The sequence below is a fragment of the Sus scrofa genome, chromosome 9 (assembly GCF_000003025.6).
Source record: "Sus scrofa isolate TJ Tabasco breed Duroc chromosome 9, Sscrofa11.1, whole genome shotgun sequence".
Lineage (NCBI taxonomy): Eukaryota > Metazoa > Chordata > Mammalia > Artiodactyla > Suidae > Sus > Sus scrofa.
The window spans coordinates 30,158,275-30,180,638 of NC_010451.4; the positions used below are offsets into that span (position 1 = coordinate 30,158,275).

Consider the following 22,364-nt stretch of genomic DNA (forward strand, 5'->3'; position numbering starts at 1 on the left):
TAAAGTATTACTAGCTGATTATGAGTCCATGTATTACTCTTAATACCCATACGTGACATGGAGACGTAAATATTTAAATTCTCCACATAAGGGAGTGAATACTTTCAAGAATTGCACATGGAAATTAATTTAAGGAATTTCATGGAAAACGATGTAATATTTTTGATACAGGATAAAGAGAGAATTTCTCATGTAGTTTCATGTAGAAGCTTTCATGGAGCCTGTCTTTACTGAAGTTCTCCAGTAGGTACTGAAATTCTTCAGTAGATACTGTGACTACAGTTATAGCAAAAGGAGTATCAGAAGTTGGCCATAATTATCCCATTTAATTTTTCTCACTATAATCTTCTGACATTGATATAATTCTTTGTTTTTCAGATGAAGAACTAAGGCTGAGGAAATTCAAGAAACAGTTTCAAGTTCCCAGAAATAATAAGCAGTAGAATCAAAATATAGTGACCAGAAGGCTTATAGGTTCTGAGGAGTATAGAAAAATCAAAACAATACAAAATAAAACGTAGTCCTTGACTTTAGAAGCAAGACAAACAAATTTTAGACCTATGCAATTAGATAGGAACCCAATCAAATTCTAATTCTATGTTTTACTAATTGCATAATTTTGACCATATCATTTAACTTCTTTGAACAATAGACTTCACATTTGAAAAAGTATACACAATACTACCTGTCTTCAGGTAAATTAAAATTAATGAAATATATACTAAATATTTATTAGAAGCTTGTAAGAAAAGATAATTAATTCCTCTTCTCTCATTTTGGGTAATTTAGTCTAATAAAGATATAATTTGTATTCAAGTAGCTAATATTCAGAAGAGAAAGTGAATAATTCTACAAGAAAAAGTTTTAAAATATTTTTTAAGCTAGTTTCTCCTAAGGATTATTTGATTTCTGTAACCATAGCACACTCCTTTATCCCGGTTAGATGTTTTTTACTTAGTATTTACTGTCATAGTTTATTCTGCCTACTTTAAACACAGTGAATAATATCCACGTTTCCACTCTGCAGAACCTAGTTTCTAGCCCAACGTCTTGAATTCTCCAACCACTGGGGCAAAATATTTACCTCTCCTTGACCTATCTTTCTCAAATGCGAAATTGAATTGAGGCTTTTGCAAGTCATATTCACAGAGATTTTGAGGGAGTGAGTAAATTGATGTAAAACTATTTAGAAAATTCATTAGGTAAGTGAAATTATAGTCATATTTTAAATTTGGTGTTAATAAAGTAATTCTCATTAAAATTTCAGCACCATGCATATCTTCAATTATTAGGTTTCCAAGAAAATTGACTCTAACTAAAATAATCTTGCATTGTGCTCATGAAATTCTTCAAGTGTTATATCCTATAGCAAATACTTTGCTTATATCTGTATAAAACATCAGAACCTCAAGTAATTAAAGAATTGTAAATTAAGTGAGGAAAGAATTTACCACAGGAAGGAAAAAGAAATACACAGTTATATTAAAGGTGAGTGTACTGATAGCCACAAGTTACTTTAAGATATATCGAAAACAAAATGGATTGAATTGAATTTGAATGAATACAGGGATAAATAGATTGATAGTATGAGGAAACCAATTATATTAAATTATTAAGGCTAGAATATCTAGGGTGGGTAAATGAGCATTCATTCTAACATTCTTTAAATTTTGCTGCATTTGAAAATTTTACAATAAAACTTTGGGAAAAAATTGGGCATTCACAGGGAAGAAAAATTAGTCATTAGAATGTGTCTCCATTCCTCACCATATGACTTTTTAGAATTTCTTTTTTCAACATTTGGCAGCATCCATGAGCCTATGTGCTCCCGTACTACACCCTACCACTTCACTTCCTTTAACCCCTTCATTTCTCACTTTGTGTGGCTTCAATTTTCTTGGAGCTGTCTCTTTTCAGAGCTTACATTTGCTTAATTTGTTGATGATACTGTTTTTCCACCACCAAATGTGCTGCATCAAATTCTACACCTTCCACCTACCCAGCTCCCACACACATATCCATGGGAATTTGGTCAGCAGCATTAAATCCATACATCCCCACAAGAAAACCTATGGGACAAAGAAGAAATCATCAAGTACTGTAGATATGTGTCGTTCAAATAAAAAATATATATTTTAGAAAATTGTGATGATATATTGGAGCAAAGATTTTGATAACTATTTACCAAATGGCTGCTTTTAATAAGTCTATTTTGCCACAACTATGAACAGTTCTTCCTCGTAGTGGGTTCCCATTAATTTTAATTTTAGGGTAGATGAATCAAACAGTGAGTGCTTGATTGCTTTAACTATTGTTATTTGTTGCTCCTATTGTTGCAATTCTTAGTGTGATTTAACATTTATTAAGAATGTACCATATGTTAGTCTACCAATTCCAAATAGATGTTTTGATGTATGTTAGTGACAGATTTTCATTTCCTTCTGTGTTTGATGTTATTTCTCTTTTTCTATTTAAACATAATCCTGTGTTTGGCATTCTGAGTTTTCTGGTTATTCACTAAAACTACAATAAGTGATGTGTACTTGAAAGAACTCTAGAAGAGGAGCCAGAAGACAGAATTTTTAGGAAATAATTAGCTTTGGAGTTATACAAATAATTTAACTTCTGTTTTCATTTTTTTTAATTTAGAAGTTGAAGAGGCTAACCTGAATGATTTCTAATGTTAGTTCCAGTTCTATCATTTTGTCTATTTTGTTATGGCTAATTCTTCATTGTGTGAAGCAAACATTAATCATCTAGAGAAACAATCAAAATCAAATTCTATTTACACAAGGCTTTGCCTATTTCTTAACTTTGAAAATTATTTTGTCTGTTTCCTAGTACCTTTTGACTTGTTAGTGTTATAGCTATAATAAGGTTTTGAATGTATCATTACATTCTAAGGCTGACATTTAATCTATAAATATCAACTTAAGTAGAAATTTTATTTTGATGGTGTTCTAGAGTAGGGTATACACCAAAAGGAAACTGGTCAACGGTTCTTTATTCTGGAGGATAACTGAAATAATAAATGACGCAGTGCTGCTCCTTCCTATATTACAAAGTAAAGTAAAACACAGCATGACACAGTAGAAAGACTACAATTTATCTTCAAAGCACAGTTAATATACATGGATGCTGTGTACCTCTATGGGAATTACCTCTCTGAGCTCTATCATGATCATAACATTCACTTCCCAGGATTGCCTTAGTATTGGAAATGCACGAAATATTGGACATATTGTGTTTTTCATGGAAGAAACCATTAAAATAAGTCAGAATGTGGAAGACGGTCTTGAATTTAGGTAGTAAATGGCAATAGCAAGGAATGTTCCTCCAACAAAACAATAACCTTGTTCGAAGAGGATGATGTTAAAGGCCTGAGGTCAGGTTGAAGCAAACGATGAGTAAGTTGGAAAGTTAGATATCTGGAATCATTTTTTTTTCCTTTAAAAAACAACATTTAAAATACTCTGTATAAATAACCTCAAACTATTTTATTGAATCAAGCATTCTTATACTTTACAATAGGATTTCACATAATATACTAAGTAAAGCTAACAATGGTCTTTATTCCAGCTACATATTTTTTTCAACACTTTAGACACACTATACTTGAAGCTTCTTGACTTTTCCATAAATGCATCATATTTTTATGCATTTGATGAATAATATCAATCTCCTTCCCAGTTTCAGTGCATAAGACACTCATTGCTATGCCTGTTCTTCAAAAGTGCTTAAGTTTTCTACTATGGCACATTACTTTGTAGTGAATCTCCTTATGTCTCTGGTCCTTCTCTCACTCCAATTTACCCTGAGTTCAATAAGGGGAGATGTGTCTCATGTCTAACATTTATTAAAGGAATATCAATTTTAATAATCACACTAGCAATACATGATCATGAGTGATAAGGAAAAATCTGAGTAGAATATAAAAATAATATAATAACATTGCAAAGAAATTTGAATTTCCACAGCCTGGTTTTCTTATTTTATAGATGATGACCTAAAAAATCTTATGTGATTTAAGAAAAGAAATTTGTATATTAGTTTACTAGAGCTTCCACAACAAAGTACTATAAACTGGGTGGCTTAAACAGCAGAAACTTATCTTGTCAATATTCTGAAGACAAGAAGTCTGAAATCAAAATATTGGCAGGGTTGGTTTCTTCAAAAGCATCTCTTCTTGGCTAGTAGGTGCCTGTCTTCTCTTTATGTCTTGTCATGAGACATGTTTCTACAATATTTTCTTAGCCTTTTTGCTGAAAACTCCATCTTGTCCTGCTTTAATTTACCCCATCTTCCTGCTTGAAAAACAGTCTCAGTGCTGGTGAATGACTTAAGCTTAAGAAGGAAGACCTAAAGGCATAAGTTATTCATAGGGTCAGCTGAATGAGGACATAATGCATTGGTCTAGGCATGTGACCTGTGCAGATAGGCACACCATTTGCACAAGCATGATATGTCCTCTAAAGAATAAGAGGAAGATGATCCTCATGGCCCCAAGGGGTTTATGAGGGGTCGTTAGCAGGATATGCATTAGCAAGGAGAACCCAGGTGCAAACCTAGGAACGCTGAGTTGCTGCAGATAGACGCCTCATCTGCAGAAGCACAATGGTGATTCTCTAGATATTATGCATAGATAGCTGATGCCAAGCTTCCTCAAATGCTAATGATTGTTAAATGCCCAAAGGTCAGAATAAAAGCTGAATTGGCAACTGAATATGTGACTTTTAAAATAACTTAAAAAAACCTATATCCTGCACCTACAACCCCCTCCTCACTTGACATAATCCTCAGGAGCACAATAAAAGCAGTGTGGTTTTGGGAGTTCCCATTGTGGCCCAGTGGTTAACGAATCCGACTAGGAAACATGAGGTTGCAGGTTGGATCCCTGGCCTTGTTCAGTGGGCTAAGGATCCGGCGTTGCCATGAGCTGTGGTGTAGGTTGCAGACGCGGCTCGGATCCCGTGTGGCTGTGGCTCTGGCAAAGGCCGGTGGCTACAGCTCTGATTTGACCCCTAGCCTTGGAATCCATATGCCGAAGAAATCGCCAAAAAAAAAAAAAAAAAAAAAAGAAAGAAAAAAAAAGCAGTGTGGTTTCTTGAGGCAGCGCTTTTGGTCCCTGAGATCTTGAGTCCCCCAGTTCCCACCTTTACTTAAGATGAATGTCTCTGTGTCTTGTTTTATGTTAACTTTTTTCCTTAAGTTTCGCAGCACCCGTTCTTCAGCCGCGTCCTGCTGAGCTGGTCTGGCAAGGTCTTCACATAGTTTTCCCTCTATTCACAGTCATTGTCCTAATCTCTTCTTAAAATAAAGTCACCAGTTATATTGGATTAGGACCCACCCACATGACCTCAGCTTAATTTACTTGCCTCTTTAAAGACCCTATCTCCAAATACTGTCACAGTCTAAGGTAGTAGAAATTAGCACTTTGACATAGGAATTTTGGATAGACGCAATTCAGGCTATAATACCTAGTTAGTCAGCAGATACTTTCTATTGGAATAAAATTCAATTTCTTTGAGTTACATAACAACTATACAGTTAAAATTTATAGATGAAATTTTGTAAATAGAATTTCCAGAAGATCAAAATAGAATAAAAGCAATGCATTGTGGAAAAGTATGAACTCTAACTTCAAGTTTAGAGAATACATAGAGCACAGATCTGTAAAGGTATAAAAACAGACTAGAAAATGTGGAAATACTAAAAACACAGGCATATAATCAGGCTGCATAAGATGCCTGTTCTCTTGCTCTTGTACATCTCCTGCCTGACCAGGCCCTGCTTTGCCTTTGCCTTACTCACTTGATTGCATTCCCCTCCTAAATTAGCACTGGGTCAGTAACTGCCTGCATGATCAGCTAACCCCCAGCTAAGGTAATGTCCTCAGACTAGAAGGACTCCCATTACATTGGATTACCAACAAGAAATGTCAGTTCTCTCTTACTTCTGGCGTCTGTACCCTTGTGGCTAAAGTTGGTATGGGGGCTTGCTGTAGGCTTCCCGATGGGAGGGGCTGATGCCTGCCCACTGGTAGGTGGAGCCAATTCTAATCCCTCTGGAGGGTGGGGCTTAGTCTCCGGATAGGATTAGAAGCAGCTGTGTGCCTGAGGGGTTTTAGGTAGCCAGTTTACTGAGGGGCGGGGCTGTGATTCCACCTGGGTTGTTGTTTGCCCTGGGGCTTCTCAGCAGCTGACTGAAGGATGGGGCCAGATTTTCCCACAATGGCCACCTCCAGAGAAAGGTATGCTGCTGAATATTCCTGGAAGCTTTGCTTTCAATGTCCTTCCCTCACAACAAGCCACATTCACCCCCAGTTTTCCCAGGAGGTCCTCCAAGAACTGCAGTTGGGTTTGACCCAGATTCCTCTGGAGCCTTTGCTTTGCCCTGGGACCCAGTGCACGTGAAAGTCTGTGTGCGCCTTTTAAGAATGGGGTCTCCGTTTCCCCAGTCCCGTGGAGCTCCTGCACACAAGCCCCACTGGCCTTCAATGCCAGATGCTCCAGGGGCTCTCTCTCCCCATGCCAGATCCCTACATGTGAGAGTTTGATGTGGGGCTCAGAACTCTCACTCCTGTAGGTGAGTCTCTGTGAACCAGTTAGTTTCCAGTCTGTGAGGCTTCCCACCTGGGAGGTATGGGGTTGTTTATATCGCGAAATCGCCCCTCCTACCTTTTAATGTGGCCTTCTCTTTGTCTTCTTGCGTACGATATCTTTTTTAAGGTTTCCAGTCCATTTGGGTGACCATTGCTCAGCCTTTAGTTGTGAATTTTGTTGTTTTTAGGAGAGAAGTTGAGCTCCAGTCCTCCTATTCCGCCATCTTAATCCCATCTCCAAGAAATGTCAGTTCTCAGGAAGGTTGCTAACTTGAAGAGCAAAGTTGGGGATGAGCTCCTTTAACAGTTCTTCTGGGAACCAGGAAGCCTCTCTGTTGTCATTTCCCCTAACTAGTGACTTCTTCCTTCCTAGAGTGGCAAAGATCGCTGAGAAGTCCTGTCTGCCATGGGACACACAAGGTAGGGTTTTGCTCCTGGGTATTTCCCTCTGACTTATAAGACTTCTTGTCCAATAAATTACTGATGTTTCCATTGCTGACATCAGATTCTTTTTGGCCTCATGGCTGGGCAGTTGTAAGGATCGCAGCAACAATAGGTAGGTGACCTTTTCAGGTGTGTGATATAAGGGAACCACAATTAAATGTGTTTGGCATTATCACAGAAATTTTTTAAAAAATGCTCAATGGAACAGAGTAAATAATCCCCAAGTAGAGACCTAATATTTTGTTGGTATTAAGTTTATATTAAATATCACCCTTCACCCACAGGAGAAAATGTGAATGCTTCAACAAAAGTTGAGACAAATGGCATACATTACCAAAAAAATAAAAAGTCACACTCTGCTTCACATCCTAAATAAAATTAAATACATTTTGTTTGCATTACTTAAATTTTAAAAATTTACCCATAAAGAGAAATCACAGAGTTAAAAAGCAAATGAAATTCTGGAAAAAAGTATTTTTTAAATATAGAAAAGAAAGAGTTCTAATATTAAAAAAGAAAATTGGGAGGAAAAAATGGGAATGTTTATAATCAAGTAATTACTATAGAAAAACTATAAATACAAAAAAGCATATGTAAATATATTTATCATCACTAGCTATGAGAATGCTAATTGTGGTATATATCAAATAATATAATGTATACGACAATAATATAATAAATAACATAATACACTGCAATGTATTATATGATATAAAAGGTAAATAAATATATTTGGTAATAGTAAAATATAAATTTGAAAAATTTTGTTAACATATCCATATTATATTTATAATTATAATACATTTAAAACATTTTAATATATATGGGTATTATATATTATGTAAAGTAATTTGATAATCTATATCATATATGTATAAAATGTATTTTGAAGCAATCTGATAATAAATATATATATATCTATCTATCTCTCATATTCTTTGATCCAGCAATTTCATTTTCTTAATTAATCTATGGAAAATAAACAAAGACACAGCAAATGTATATTAATTGAAATATTTGAAATTAAGGAAATTGGAGCTTTTAGGCAACCTATTTTCCTGAGAAATCACAATCTATATATATGTATATGTGGGATTTTCATGAAATCTATGGACTTAGTATATATAAAATTATATTAAAATTTTTTTAATTTTAAAAACTAAAAAAATGTTATATAGAAGACCTTTAGAGTGAATTAACAATGATATATGTATGTGTGTGTGTTTTTGCCAAGAACTGTGGATCACTACAGGGTTGTGCAGGTGTGTCCTTAAGCTTCCACCTGAATGATTACATTAAGCATAAAAGGAAGAGCCCACTTTAATCATCTATAGAGGTGGCTACAATGTCCACTCTAATTACCTTAAAACTCACCTGGCAATTAATCTGTCCGCTTATCTCTCTAACCTTTATTGAAAGGACATGGTTTAAACATTTGCTATTACTAAGATTATATGTTCATAAATCTGGAAGTCTGAGTCAGCCAGAGATTTCAGGGTTAACCATTTGGCTATAAAGATGGATTTTCTTGGAAAGACTGCACACTTTCTGTGGCTGGATAGAAAATGTAGGCTATTTCTTCTTTGCTGGATGAGTACCAACCTCATGTCAATGTAGAAGGACCAAAATCTGCCAGCATTCCAAATGGCCGTTTGCCAATTTGAAAGGTTTCTGAAAAGAAAAGGGGCTCTTACACATTATTTTCCTTTAAATCACAAAGTGTATGGTTTGTGGAGCAAGCCTCACAGAAAGAAAAGAAAGAAAAGAAAATAACTTTGCTTACCCTCCACACAAATTTTGTCTCCTTCACTTGGAAACCCGCAAGGCATCTTTTCTTTTTTCCTTCTTTCTTTCTTTTTTTTCCTCTCTTTTTAACCTTTTGTCTTCTCTCTGGGTTGTCATTCTGTGTGGAGAGAAAATCATCCTGGCTAGAATATCAGCTCCCAGTTAGGGACAGCCAGTCATTACAAAATCACTTTTATTATATATGCCCCAAATTGGCTGTATACAAAAGGCACTTGGGCAGCATTTGTACTTGCAGTTCGGCAATGCAAGAGTATAAAGTGGTTTGGATCAGAGCTATGGACATAAAAAAGGCAGTTGATGAAGATAAAACGAAAAGTATAAAGCACTGAACAACATTATTTTTCAGGGTAAAAAACAGGTAGTCTATGACAATCCTTAAGAGCTTAGACTTTGATGTCAAAGAGACAGAAGCTGAAACCCCATCTGCTGCTATTTCAAGCTCTGTGACCTTGAGCGACTTACTCATGTTGTTAACTTCTGTTTCTTCATGAGTAAATGGAATGGATCATATTTCACAGTGTTTTGAAGTGGTTGATAACATACGACACATAAATTGCTGAGTCCATAAGTAGTATATACTAGATGTTAAAAAACCTATCAGTTGCTATTTTCACTGTTATCACTATTAAAAATGAACTTAGAGCAATAAATATGATTAGTCAATATATAAAATTGTTACTACTTTAAGAACTTTTTACCAAAAGATACTTACACAAACTGAAGAACCTTCATATAAAAAAAATGTAGTAGTATCTAAGGATAATTTATAAACATAAAATGGCACTCACCTGTATTACCAAATGAGAAACACTAAAAACATATTAATCTGGTAAGATTTTTTCCCTTTTATATGGAAAAATTGCAACATCTCAGATGCTGTGCAGTCATTAAAGCAATATAAGTTCTCATTCCACTATTAAAGCATCAAAGTGCTAGTTAAAGTATTTTAACTATTTTGTACAATGCTACAAGATAGAACGTTCTCTTAATTTCTTAATCTACATAAGATATGGGAGAGAGATCTTTGCAAGTTCAAATACCTGATGAAAGATAACAAAGGATGTTTTTTGTAAAATTATATAGGAATTAGACAGCCATGTACATAAACACAGCCTCTGTACACACACAACACAAACACACATGAATCTAGAATACATCTAGATTACAAATCTAAAATGTAAACTTCTGTCAGTATTTTTTTCTGTATTCTTATTTGCTTTCATCAAAAGATGAATGAAAAAATAACTAAGCAAGTGAGGTTAAATATTCTTTTCCCCCAAATTATTAAAAGCCTACATTTATAAAAATTTAATCCTACAGCTACATACTACTCTGATCAATCAGCCCTGCAGAGTGAATAACCAGAATTTCTTCATTTTAATATATCCTGATAATAATAAATGCTAATTATATTAAGCACTATTAAATGCTGAAAATATAATATGTCACAATGTATAAATTTAGCACTTGTCTCCACCAAAACGTATCCTGTGACTTTCCCTGTTACCATTCCATGAACTTGGTTTCTGCCTTTTTCTGTGGCCTGGGTTCTTACACTACTTTTGCTAATGGGATTTCTGCCTGTTATCTGCTGCTTGAGACCCTGATTTGATGGGTTTACTTTTTCTTAACATGCAAAAATTTAAATCAGTAAAACTGCCTCATATCCAGCATAATGAGGTAATACAATCTTCTGTTTAATAGTAAGCTACCTACCTATATAGACTCTCTGCTTTGCTCAGCTCCTAAATGATACAGTCCTGTCTGCCTTTCATGTTTATAGAGATCAATTCTGTTATCTGCTGCAAATACAACCTTATCTCCGCCTACTCTCTGCCTGGCTGAATTTCCACATATTTCTGTCTTCAGATATTTCTGTGACTAGGTGTCACTTGACTAAAATTCTGAATTTCTTTTTTAATGTTCTAGACACCATTACATGCTCAAGTTACTCTCACTGTAAAAAACAATTTTCTGACTCTCTATTTCTGTCTAAATATGATCTAATCTCTCTCCTCTCTACATCATCCACCTTTTTCAATAATGTATACTACACTTCCTGTCTATAGGGTAACATTATGTCATGTCTTGGGTATGATAGTTCTGGTTATATTTGTTTACCTGCTGAATTGTTGGTAACTCTTGCTGTCATTTTCAAAGTGTTCTGATCGAGATGGTAAATTCGATTCTCATCCTACTCATTCAGTACATTCCATAAACCACTATACTTGAGATCCTTACCTCACTAGGCAATAGAACTTTGTTCACTAAATTAATCAAAGATTCATATTTGCCAATGAAAAACAATTCAGTCTTTATCTCACCAGATTTGTCTTCATCTGACACTATGTTGTTCCCTCCTTCATAAATCTCAGATCTCTTTGAGCCCAGGGTTTCATGTTACCCACATTCCTTTACCTCTCTGTGCCTTCGTTCTAATTCCCTCTTGCTTACATTACTTTTTCTCCTTGTCTCTTACAATTGATATTGTTCAAAATACTTTTTATTAACTTACTGCTCTTGTATATATTTTCCTAAGGTGATTTCATGACCTTCCTCATTCCACTTACCTTCTCTTTGCTATCAATTACCAAATTAATATTCCCAAACTTGCCTCCCTGCTCCACATCTCCTCCAACACATTTTTTTTTTTTTTGTCTTTTTGCCTTTTCTAGGGCTGCTTCCTGCGTCATATGGAGGTTCCCAGGCTAGGGGTCGAATCGGAGCTGTAGCCACTGGCCTGCGCCAGAGCCACAGCAACTCAGGATCCTAGCCGCATCTGCAACCTACACCACAGCTCACGGCAACGCAATATCCTCAACCCACTGAGCAAAGCCAGGACCGAACCCGCCACCTCATGGTTCCTAGTCGGATTTGTTAACCACTGTGCCACAATGGGAAGTCCCCTCCAACACATTTTATAGGAGTATTCTTCATATCTGTCCTTGCCTCTTAAGTGATAACAGCATTGTCCTGGGCTATTATTATAGTTTTATCATTAGTCTTCATTTCTTTAGCGCTAACCCTTTAAAATTTGTCTTCTAATCCAAATGAAAACATATCATTAAAAAAAATTTTTTTTAGGGCCACACCTTGGTGTATGGAAGTTCCCAGGCTAGGGGTCAAATCAGAGCTGCAGCTACCAGCCTGCACCACAGCTACAGAAACATCAGATCTGAGCTGTGTTTGCAACCTACACTGCAGCTCAAAACAACAACACCAGGTCTTTAAACCACTGAGCAAGGCCAGGGATTGAATCTGCATCCTCATGTATACTAGTTGGGTTCATTACCACTGAGCCACCTCGGGAACTCCCATATCATTTCTTGAAAAAAAAAAAAAAAAGAAATTTATTTGCTCACAATTCTGGAGGCTAGGAGTTTAAGACTGAGGTAATGGCAGCATTGGTTTTCCCTGAAACACCTTTTTATTAAAGTATAGTTGATTTATAATGCTGTGCTAATTTCTGCTATACAGCAAAGTGACACAGTCCATACATACACATACTTCTTTTTTTCATATTGTCTTTCATTATGTTCTGTCCCAAGAGATTGAATATAGTTCCCTGTGTTGCACAGTAGGACTTCATTTCTTATCCATTCTAAATGTAATAGTTTGCATCTACCAAACTCAAATTCCCAGTCCGTCCCTCTTCCTCCTCCTCCCCCTTGGTAACCACAAATCTGTTCTCTATGTCTGTGAATCTGTTTCTGTTTTGTATAGGTTTATTTGTGCCATATTTTATATTCCACATTCTGCTTAGAATATCTGTCTCTTTTATTTATTTCAGAATCCAAAATCTTATACTGGCAAATAAGATTCTTTATCATAGGACTCTTGCCCACTGTCTTCAGCCTTCTCTTATCTCTCTGCATATTTTAACTTAAAATTTGCCTGCTAACACAAAAAAAAAACTCCATCTAGTTCCAACCCACAATATCTAATTGCCCCCATGGCCTTGCCCATAGTATATTGTAATGTGTATTCATTAGCAGTCTCACTATACTTTTCTATATTCCTTTCTTCAGTGGACAAGTGAGAGTTCTTTGATATAGACACCACAACACCTCTATTGTTCCTTTTCTTTATTTCTTTTTTTTTTTCCTAGCACGTAGGCGCTCCTTTTTAACTATGACTAGATATGAGTCTATTTCTTGCCAATAACTTGCAACAGTGGCTGCAGCTGCAGCAGAAGCTGCTGTAAAAATAAAAATCTGCATTTCTTTCTTGAAAATTATTAGGAATGTAAAAAATCTATAATATTGGAGACTTTCCCCAAAGCAAATGTTATATTGTTTCAAAAACTTTTGATTATATTTGAAATTGTTTGGAGACTTGTGTCATTAAAACTAATAATATTGAAGTTCTCATTGTAGCTCGGAGGGTTGACAACCAACTAGAAGCCATGAGGATCCTGGTTCTATCACTGGCTTGCTCAGTGGGTTAAGGATCTGGCATTGCCGCAGGCTGTGGCAAGCTGTGGCAAGTTGTGGCATAGGTCACAGATGCGTATCATATCCCACATTGCTGTGACTGTGGCATAGGCCAGCATGTGGCATTTGACCCCTAGCCTTGGAACTTTCATGGTTCAGGTGCAGCCCTTACACACACCAAAAAAAAAAACTAGTAATATTATGCTATTTTCATACTTGAAGATCCTACCCAATGATTATGTCAGATATTAACTTAGACTTTTACAAAGTTATAATGGATTTGCATTAATGTGAGCCAACAAAAGCTAACTTCTCTTGACCTACCGTGAGCCCAAAATTTAGCTTCTGGTCACATCTACAATGAATTCGCTGATGGAAAATAATTTATGTTTATTTTCATAATGAGACTTTCTATAAAATATTGTATATTCCAAGGAAAATATCAGAATTTTTAAAAGATGCTACTTTGGATGAGAAATTTGGAGTTGGAGAAGTAGAATAAAATAACAAGTTAAATTGATTACGGCACATTTTACTCCTTAGAAAGGAAAATACCTTCAATTTGTCAGATCTATTTCCTTTTGGTTGTAATTAGCTATTTTTCTTACAAAGTTTGAGTTCAGTTTTTTTCATTGTTTCTCTTAAATTTTAATTTTGTATGATTAAAATCCATCACTGTCTTAGATATCAAGTGGTAGTATTTACATACATGTGCAAAAACTACACTATCTACATGGGTATTGATGCGAGGGTGTCTGAATTCATACAGGAAGTTTATATATTTTCAGTGTCACAAATTATTTCTCATATTAGAAATAAGTAAAGAGAGATTTGGATCCTTGGTACTGTTTATTGCTGTGTTCTAATATGAGTCTGCAGAATAGGTAATATCAAGGTATTGCTATATGCATAAACTTTAACATAAACACTTTTGGTGTAGTGTTAATAAAATATAAATTGAATGTTAATTCTTTTTTTTTTTTTTTCTGTCTTTTTGCCATTTCTTGGCCGCTCCCGCGACATATGGAGGTTCCCAGGCTAGGGGTCTAATCGGAGCTGTAGCTGCCAGCCTACACCAGAGCCACAGCAACGCAGCATCCGAGCCGCGTCTGCGACCTACACCACAGCTCGCGGCAACACCGGATCATTAACCCACTGAGCAAGGGCAGGGAACGAACCTGCAACCTCATGGTTCCTAGTTGGATTCGTTAACCACTGTGCCACGATGGGAACTCCCTGAATGTTAATTCTTTGATATACTTTTTTTGGACAGACTAGAAAGAAAGAATTTAAAAATAATCTCTTGATAGAAATGGACTAAATGGTATAACTTGATTTGTGTCACCCTCTACCAGTTTTATTTTGCAGTGTGGACATGACTAGATAACACTAGATAAGAACCCCTAGATATTTAGACTCTTGATACAATTCACATATGTCAGTAATTAGATAAACAATAACATGTGAGGCTCAGTTGAACTGGAACACCTCTGTAACCATCGGACTATTTTCACCCTGATGCTCACCATATATTCTCTTATAAAAAGACTGGATAAGTAGAGATCCTCAGTTGTTTATTCATGCACTTCATATTATTCACTTTTAGAGAATAGGTGAATAATGCAAATTTCAGGATTATCTGTCACATCTAATAACAATTGAATCTTTCAAATCTAACTTAATCTAATCAAATTGCTTCATACCACCTCCACTGCTACAACTCAAGCCTAAACCAGAAATACCTTTTGCTTAGATTATTGCAATATCTTCTGAACAATCCCATGTCTCTTCTCTTGACCTTCCTCCTACTGTCTTTTTCATCACAGCAGCCATTGTAATCCTTTTAAATGTAGGTCAGCTTATGATGCCTAAGTGCTCAAAAGCTCCCAACATTTCCATCTTTGAGTAAAAGCAGCAACATTCAAATTCCTTATAATACTCCACAATACCTATATCCATTTCCTATTACAGCATACACTTAAAGGACTGAAAATCACATGCATGTATTTTTTCACAAATTCTATGGGCTAGGTGTCTGGACACAGCTTATCCAGGTTCTTTGTTTCAAATCTCGCCAGACTGAAATTCTGGTGCTGACAAGGGTTATCGTCTCATGAGTGGCATGAGGTTCTTCCAAGCTCCTTCAGGTTATTGGCAAAATCCATCTCTGGTTTCTTGTTGGTTGTACAACTGAGGTCTATATTTTCTTTCTGGCCGTTGTGAGCAGATCATTCTGCATTCCTAGAGGTTACCTGCAATTTTTTACCATGTGACCCTGTCCATAAGCCCTCTCAGAATATGACAGCTTATTTCCTCAATGCCAGCCTACAGCAGGAGAATCTCTAGTGTGTATGTGATTTTATATAACCATAAAATTATATAGTAATTATGGGAGTAATATCTCATCATCTTTGCCATCTTCTAATTGTTAGAAGCAATGGCAAGTCCTGCCCATGATCAAGGGGAGGGATTACATAGGACATGAATTTGGAGGCCACCACAGTGTCTGTCGCAACAAGACCCTGCATGATCTTCCACTCATTGCTTTTCTGACCTCATTGTCTACCACTTTCCCTTTTGCCCACTGTGCTCCAAATAGATTGGTCTCTTGTTGTTCCTTAAATCACAATGCAAACTTTCATTTCAGAGTCTTCACACTCACACTTCTTGCTGGTGGAAAAGTTCTTTCATCCACATGACTGGCTCCTGTATTGCACATTTGCATCTGTCCTCAAATATGAGCTTATGAGGAAGAACATCCCTAACCACCTTATATATATATATAGCAATCCCCATACTCCTCACTCTGTATCCTGTATTTTTCTCCATAGAATATGTCATCACTTGGCATTTTATTTATTTTTGATTTTCTCATTGTCTATCTTCCACACATCATTATGAGAGTGCAAAGTTTTTGTTTACCATTGAATTTCTAGCCCCAAGAACAGTGCTTGCTGTGCATTTATAGAAGGCCTTAATAAATATGTATGCAATGCATTACTGAATTGTTCCCCTACTTTCTGAAGAGGGACTAAATTTGATCAAAATGAGGATGTCATTTCTGGGAGAGAATAGAGTTTCAACAAATAGTCTATAATGTAGAAAAAAAATCTTACTCTTAGTTATTTGATATTTCCCTTCATTGCATTTGAATTTTCCCTCTAATTTGATTGATGCATTTGAAGGTTAGCATCCATAAGTAGACTTACTCATTTGCAAATTATTTGGTAATAAGAATCTTGCTGAAAGGAAGACAGGAAAACCATGGATCCTGCCGTACATCTACTCACAAAATCTTACAGAGAGCTTTCCATAAAATAGGTATTCAATAAATATTCACTGAAGTAAATAGGGCCTAAACTAGCCAATTATTTGTAGCAGCTCTTCTGGTTGTGACCTTCAATTGACTGGAAATAATACAATGTGATCACATGGAACCGTGGAGTATTCCAATTTTTTATCACATTGATTGTTAAACAATAGTGATTAACATTGACTCTTGTTTCAAAAGTGTCATCACAAATATTTTTGTTCGTTCATTTGAATACAATTGAAGTGTAGTTTGTCAGTCTTACAGACTTGCATTTATAGCTGTTTTTGTTTCATTTTCACAAAAATTCCATAGTGCCTGAGAAAACACCAATAGGTGTGCATACACAAGTGTGTACACCAAAACAAAATAAGACTTGGGCGAGAACTATTATGCTAATAAGGTCAGAAGAATTCAATGCTTGCCTGGACAATAATAATGAGTTCTGAAATAAATAATTTGGATCAGGTTATGAATACAGAGGAGGTTACATCAAAGTGTAAATGCAACATGGGTCAAAATATTAGAATATACTGCCAAAATATATTTCCGGGAGAAAATGAAGATCTATATCTGCATTAAAACTGCCCATGTAAAGGGATATAATAATACTAGAAAGAAGACAAGATTATGAATTTTATTCAATTATAGGTTATATTGGAGCTGACTTGCCATATAAAGAAAGGCTATGTGGGCTACATTTTTCGTAAGATAATTAAAAAAGAGAGAAAAGCAATTAAGATTACAATAATTAAAGCACAATCTTCTGATAATAGGGTACTACAAGTAATCAACAAGACCCTTTGATATTCTGTGTAATTGAGTGCACTTCTCAAAAATGGCTTTTATGGAATGCCAATAAACCATTTTAATCTGTTCTTCTCTGTGGAGAAAATAATATAACCTTGATATTTAAAAGTCTTCACCTTGAGAAAAGACACTGTTATATGGTGTGGGGGATTTAAAATTGCTTCAATATTTTGGAAAGAAATTTGGCAGTGCCTATCCAAACCTTTTATGCACATATCCTTAACCTAGTAATTTCACTGATATCAATATTTCCCACAGAGAAACATGAAGAATGAAAAATAGTAGTATATTCCATGTTGTTCATAACAGCATTGATTGTAACAGGGGGAATAAAGCTAAGGTCAATCTAAATGACCATGAATTTGGAGAAGGTTTAAATAAACTATGATACATGTAAACTATGAAATCCTATGTAATATTTCTATAAAGTAAAACACAATGTGCTAATGTGGAAATATATTTATTATGTGTTAAAATTAAGCACAATACAATGTAATTCTGAATAATATAATCATACTCATATATTTTTAATTTTATTGAAGTACAGTTGATTTACAATGTTGTGTTAATTTCTGCTATACAGCAAAGTGACTCAATATACCTGCATATTCTTTATTATATTCTTTTCCATTATGGTTTGATTTTTTTAAGTTCTATTAAATTACAGTATATATATATATTTTTAATGTATGTGCATATATACTTTAAAATGTATGTTTTATATATGCATATATAATTTATACATACATATTTTTATACATATACATACATAGATGAATACTATGTAGACTGTGGAATCTTTCTTACTTTAGGTAATAACTTCATGACTTTGGGAAATTTTATTAATCTTACTGTGTCTCAGATCCTTTCTGTAATATAAAATGTAAAACAATATAATATAAAATGAAAATAAAAACATTTACCTGATGGCTTTTTTTGAAGATCAAATAGGTTAGTTCATGTGTACATTTAGAACTTTGCCTGTGACATTATAAGTGGTAAATAAGAATCAGCCCATTATTATCATCACCACCAAAATTTTTATTATCTTTTGACAGGCATACTCAAAAGAATCTTTCTCTAGAAGCATATATACATGGAGATTTCAATGAAATATAACTCAAATGAAAAAAAATGGAATGTTTCTAGTTTTCATTTTTATTTCTGTATAGTTTGGGATACATATATTGAGTGTGTGTGTGTGTATAATTACTGGCTGAACATTTTAACTATTAAAGAATAAGCTTATTTTAAAAGAGAATATAAACCAGGAAAGTAAATTACTATTGAAATGCTCTTTGTATTTGTGTTCATTTGTTATGACTGCCATAACAAAGTATATGGACTGGGTAGCTTAAACAACAGAAATTAATTTGCTCACAGTTCTGGAGGTTAGAAGCCTGAGACCAAAGTGTCAGCAGTACTGATTACTTCTGAAGACCATGAAGGAAGGGCTTTCTCCAGGCCTCTCTCCACATCGTCTTCCCTTGGTGTGTGTCTGTATCCACATCTCTCATGAGGACATGGGCCATGTTGGATGCGGGCTCACCCTAATGACTTCTTTTTACTTTAATTTCCACTATAAATACCCTAACTCCAAGTATACTCATTGTATGAGTGGGGTTAGGACTTTAACACATGAATTTTGGTGGACAAGTGGGAAGAGGGGACATGATTCAGTCCATAGCAGTATGCTGAATGCCAAACCCTCTTCCTCTTTAGTAAATTTTTTCATTGTTAGTTTAATCATTTTGGAAATGGTGATCACCAGATGAAGAAGGAAGGGAATTTTGTTTATCTTTGGAAATTTAGCTCAATCTCTGCCATGTCAGTGGGGGCTTTTTTGTTTTGTATTGGTTGGGGCAGGGTATCCGATTGAAAATCTAACTTTCTATTTTTAAAAAGAGCAGCTCCAGATTTTCCTTTTATTCTTATTAGGAAGCTAACATTTGGAAACTGTGTATGATGGCCCCCACTCTTCAAGAATGATGAATAGGACTTTTGTGTTTCTAACCAAACTTGACTTGAATCTTTCTTAACTCTGAGGATGGCATAGGGTGTTTGTGTGTATGCACGTGTGTGTGTTTCTAAAAGAAAAATACCCGTTGTAGGTGTGATAGCTATTATGTCCTGCTTTACAGATAACAATCCAAAATTAAATCTGCTAACCTAGATAATTATTAATAGGTTCCCTTTTCATTCTCAGAACTGTCCTGATTGAGATAATGAATTATATGGCCACCCAAATACATAGACAACCAAACTCCACTGTCTTAGAAATTGAGCCAAATAGATCTTTAAATGTCAGGGGTTAAAAATGAAATAAAGTAGTAATATTCTGTGTTATGAAACACTGAAGAACTTAAATACCTGTACCTTCAAAATTATAGTGAATCCTGTGAGTCAAATACCCTTGTGGAGAATTATCTGGATTTGATACTCAGTCCATCATTTAAAGATAAGGTAGCTTGAACAAGTGGTTTAATACTAAATGTCTTGGTTTCCTCCTAGGTAAAATGGGTTAATTGTTTTATCTAATTTATTTGTTTTATTATTTTGTATTTCTTTGAAACAAGTCTTAAATGCAACCACATACCCAGATCTTACATGAGTTTTGGTGAATGTACTTACCATATGATCTCTACCCAAATCCATCAACTCTGATTGGCCCCTTGTACAATCTTACAGTCAATTTCCTTTCTTCATGGGCAACCAGGCACTGATCCTATCAACACAGGTTGTGTTTGCCTGTTCTTTACGCTAATGTGAACATCATGTGAATTATATGGTAGGTACTTCCTTGTATCTGGCTTCTTTTTCTTATTACAATGTTATTGAGATAGTTCACATTCTTCATTATTCATTGATGACTCAGTAGCTCATTCTATTTTATTGGTGAATACTTTCCTACTGTGTCAGGTTCCTAAAAGGATTGCATCATCTTTCATTCACATCAAAATTGTATGAGTGTTCCAACCTCTCTACTACCTCGTCAATATTTGGTGTTATTAGGCTTTTCAATTTTAGTGACTCCAGAGAGCGGTGTAGTGGTTTCTTATTGCTGTCTGGTTTTCACTTGAATGGCCAAGATGACTAATGATGGAGAGCATTTTTAATGGGTGATATGCCATAGTGAAGAATCTGTCAAAGTAGATTGCCTATTGTGATGGTAAATTTTATATATGCAATGCTCAGATATCTGGCTAAACATTATGTCTGGATGTTTCTATGGGTGTTTACAGAAGCATTTGAATTGGTGAACTAAGTAAAGAAGATGACCCTCCCCAGTACAGGTGGGCATCAACTAACCCACTGAAGGACTACATTGGAAAAAAAAAAAAAAAAGCAGAGAAAAGTTAAATTCACTCTGTGCCTGACTGATGGAGTTGAGATTTCAATCTCCTTTTGCTCTTGGCACTCTTGCTTCTCAGGCCATCAGATTCAGACTGGAGTTGACACCAGCCCTCAGCTCACAGGCCCCTAAACTACACCACAGATTTCCCAGGGCTTCAGTTTATGGATAGCAGACTCTGGTACATCTCAGCCTCTGTAACTGCATGAGCCAATACTGTATGTCTTACACTATTTTCTATCTCTGTCTCTCTTTCCTCACTCTCTTTCTCTGTCTCACTGTATATATCTCTATATGTATCTTTAGTTGTAGAGATAGATATCTATTTTGTTTCTCTGGAAAACTGACTAATACACCCATGTGTACGGATTCTGTTATTTCATAATTATGTCAAAGAGTTTTTTTTATTTTTTGTCTTTTGTCTTTTTAGGGCCACACCACAGTGTATAGAGGTTCCCAGGCTAGGGGTAGCCACCTCCTACACAGCAGTCACAGCAATTCCATATCCGAGCTGTGTCTGCAACCTATACCACAGCTCACGGCAACGCAGGATCCTTAACCCACTGAGCAAGGCTAGGGATCCAACCCGCAAGCTCATGGTTCCTAGTCGGATTTGTTTCCGCTGAATCACAATGGGAACTCCTCAAAGAGTTATTTATATATTCCAGATAGAAGTCCTGGGTTAGAAATATATATACCAAATATTTGCTCACAGTCTGTGGCTTTTCTTTTTATTTTCTAAATGGTGACTTTTATGAGAAGGTATAGAAGACGAATAAGCAAACATTTCTTAATTGCACATATGCACCAGGCAGTCACATGTGTTCTCTCATTTAATCTTTACAACTCTTTATTAATGGATAAGGACAGTGATACTTGCTTACCCAATCTTATGTTGACTCCATGTACATAAAATATTGTTCAATAAGACATGTTTTACATCATCATGTGAAGTTCAGCTGTATTCAGGATTATTTAATAGTTCATCTCTGAAAATAAAATATGCAAGAATGCTTTCCCAGACATTGTGATATACATGGGGGGGGAGTATCCATTATCAATATTAAAATGAGAATCCATTAAACACTATTTGAAATAGTCCAAATTTAGCTGTTAGTGTTTTGGTCTACTACAGTAGGCTGATGCAGATCATTTCATTAATTACATAAAAATATAACCCCCGCACTTATCACACTTGATTGTTCTAGATGCAACTTATAGTATTTTGATGGGATTTTCCATACTTAAAATGTCCTTGAATGACATGCAAATGATAACTCAATGTAAATTAATTTAAGTTAAAGGTGGGGGGGGTCTACTGAAAGATCTTCAACAACCAGACTGATGGATGGGCATATAGAACTAGTTTAAAAAAAAAAAAAAGAATTTTGAATTTTGATGGGAACCAAGAGTGTCTGCTAAAAAGACATGCATGGCTCAGCCTTAGCAACAATCAGAACTCGCTAGCTGAATGTTTTTGAGTGTGTTTCCCATTTCATCTCTGTGCTAGATTCCTTATTTTCTGCCAGTAGAAGTCCTTTCTCTCCAACATGGAAAACATCACCTCTGAATTTTATATGTTGCAGATTCAGTTGATGGAGAAATACA

At 35.4% G+C, this 22,364-nt stretch overlaps 1 long non-coding RNA gene across 1 annotated transcript in view; it reads right to left on the reverse strand.

The window, feature by feature from the left end:
* The window catches only part of LOC110262221, a 111,603-nt gene that overhangs the window by 9,944 nt on the left and 79,295 nt on the right, over positions 1–22,364 (reverse strand). The window contains exon 2 of the long non-coding RNA XR_002346985.1: positions 8,829–8,948. This is a non-coding gene — a long non-coding RNA (uncharacterized LOC110262221). The remainder of the gene's footprint in view (positions 1–8,828; positions 8,949–22,364) is intronic.